The sequence below is a fragment of the Scyliorhinus torazame genome, chromosome 4, assembly GCF_047496885.1.
Source record: "Scyliorhinus torazame isolate Kashiwa2021f chromosome 4, sScyTor2.1, whole genome shotgun sequence".
Classification (NCBI taxonomy): Eukaryota; Metazoa; Chordata; class Chondrichthyes; order Carcharhiniformes; family Scyliorhinidae; genus Scyliorhinus; species Scyliorhinus torazame.
Genome location: NC_092710.1, coordinates 305,735,895 through 305,738,394, shown reverse-complemented (window position 1 = coordinate 305,738,394; position 2,500 = coordinate 305,735,895).

Below are 2,500 nucleotides of genomic sequence, written 5' to 3'. Positions count from 1 at the left end.
TTCCCTCATCTCTCGGTAAATCTCTGACACCTTGCCCTCTCCGACCCACACCCCTGAAAGCACCCTGTCCTGTATCCCCTGTGTCGGGAGCAATGGAAATTCCCTCACCTGTTGTCTAGTAAATGCCCTCACCTGCATATATCTCAAGAAATTTCCCCGGGGCAACTTATACTTTTCCTCCAATGCTCCCAAGCTCGCAAAAGTCCCATCTATAAATAAATCTCCCACCCTCCTAATTCCCAACTGGAACCAGTTCTGAAATCCTCCATCCATTCTTCCTGGGGCGAACCTATGGTTGTTCCTGATTGGGGACCCCACCAGGGCTCCCCGCACCCCTCTCTGTCGCCTCCACTGTCCCCAGATATTCAATGTTGCCGCCACCACCGGGTTCGTGGTAAACTTTTTAGGTGAGATCGGTAGCGGCGCCGTCACCAGCGCCTCTAAACTCGTCCCTTTACAGGACTTTCTCTCCAGTCTTTCCCACGCCGCTCCCTCACCCTCCATCATCCATTTACGTATCATTGCCACATTGGCGGCCCAATAGTAATCGCCCAAGTTCGGTAGTGCCAATCCTCCTCTGTCCCTACTACGCTGAAGGAACCCCCTCCTTACTCTCGGAACTTTCCCTGCCCACACGAAGCTCGTGATGCTCCTGTCTATTTTATTAAAAAAGGTCTTAGTGATTAGTATAGGGAGACATTGAAATACAAATAAGAACCTCGGGAGGACCATCATCTTAATTGCTTGCACCCTGCCCGCCAGCGATAGAGGCTGCATGTCCCACCTCTTGAAGTCCTCCTCCATTTGTTCTACCAACCGTGTCAGATTAAGTCTGTGCAAGGTTCCCCAGCTCCTAGCGATCTGAATCCCCAGGTATCGGAAGTTTCTTTCCACTTTCCTTAGAGGCAAGCCTTCTATCTCTCTACTCTGGTCCCCTGGATGTATCACAAATAATTCACTCTTTCCCATGTTTAGCCTATACCCCGAGAAATCCCCGAACCCCCTCAAAATTCGCATAACCTCTATCATTCCCCCCGCTGGGTCCGACACGTATAACAATAGGTCATCCGCATGTAACGAGACTCGGTGTTCTTCTCCCCCTCTAATCACCCCTCTCCATTTCCTGGAGTCTCTCAACGCCATGGCCAGAGGTTCAATTGCCAACGCGAACAACAATGGAGACAGCGGGCATCCCTGTCTTGTTCCCCTATATAGTCGGAAATACTCCGATCTATGTCGACCTGTAACTACGCTTGCCGTTGGAGCCCCATAAAGAAGTCTAACCCAGCTAATAAACCCGTTCCCAAACCCAAACCTCCTTAACACTTCCCATAAATACTCCCACTCCACCCTATCAAATGCCTTCTCTGCGTCCATTGCCGCCACTATCTCTGCCTCCCCCTCCACTGGGGGCATCATTATCACCCCTAATAGTCGTCGCACGTTAACATTCAGTTGTCTCCCTTTTACGAACCCTGTCTGATCTTCGTGCACCACCCCCGGGACACAGTCCTCTATCCTCGATGCCAGTACCTTTGCCAACAATTTGGCGTCCACGTTCAACAATGAAATGGGTCTATAGGACCCGCACTGCAACGGATCTTTATCCCTCTTCAAAATTAACGATATCGTCGCCTCCGACATCGTCGGGGGTAGAGTCCCCCCTTTCCTGGCCTCATTGAACGTCCTCACCATCAACGGGGCCAACAAGTCCACATATTTTCTGTAATACTCCACCGGGAACCCGTCTGGTCCTGGGGCCTTCCCTGCTTGCATGCTTCCCAGTCCCTTAATAACCTCGTCCACCCCAATCGGTGCCCCCAGGCCTACCACCCCCCGCTCCTCCACTTTCGGGAACCTCAATTGGTCCAGGAACTGCCGCATCCCCTCCTCTCCCTCTGGGGGTTGAGCCCTATACAGTTCCTCATAGAAGGTCTTGAACACCTCATTTATCTTTCCTGCCCTTCGCACCGTGTCTCCCCTTTCGTCTCTAATTCCTCCTATTTCCCTCGCTGCTGCCCTCTTTCGCAATTGATGAGCCAACAGGCGACTCGCCTTTTCCCCATATTCATACCTCCTCCCCTGTGCCTTCCTCCACAGTACCTCCGCCTTTCTGGTGGTCAGAAGGTCAAATTCCGTCTGGAGTCGTCTCCTCTCCCTGTACAATTCCTCCTCCGGGGTCTCTGCAAATTCCCTATCCACCCTTAAAATCTCCCCCAGTAATCTTTCCCTTTCCTTGGCCTCTGTTTTTTCTCTCTCTTTTTCGACTTCTACTTCTACTTCTCCTCCTCTTTCTCTCCTTCTCCTGCTAATTCTAGCCTATATGCCTGATACTCGCTCCCCTTCATGCCGTCCCCAGCTAGCTCTCTTTTTTTCTTCTCCACCTCCCCCAAGGAAAACTGCAAGCCCCGCCCACCTCACACCAGCCTGCCGCCTGCACGCTGCTGCCTTTCCACATTGCAACGCTGCGCACTTCTCTCAGCACAGCCAGCACAAGGGT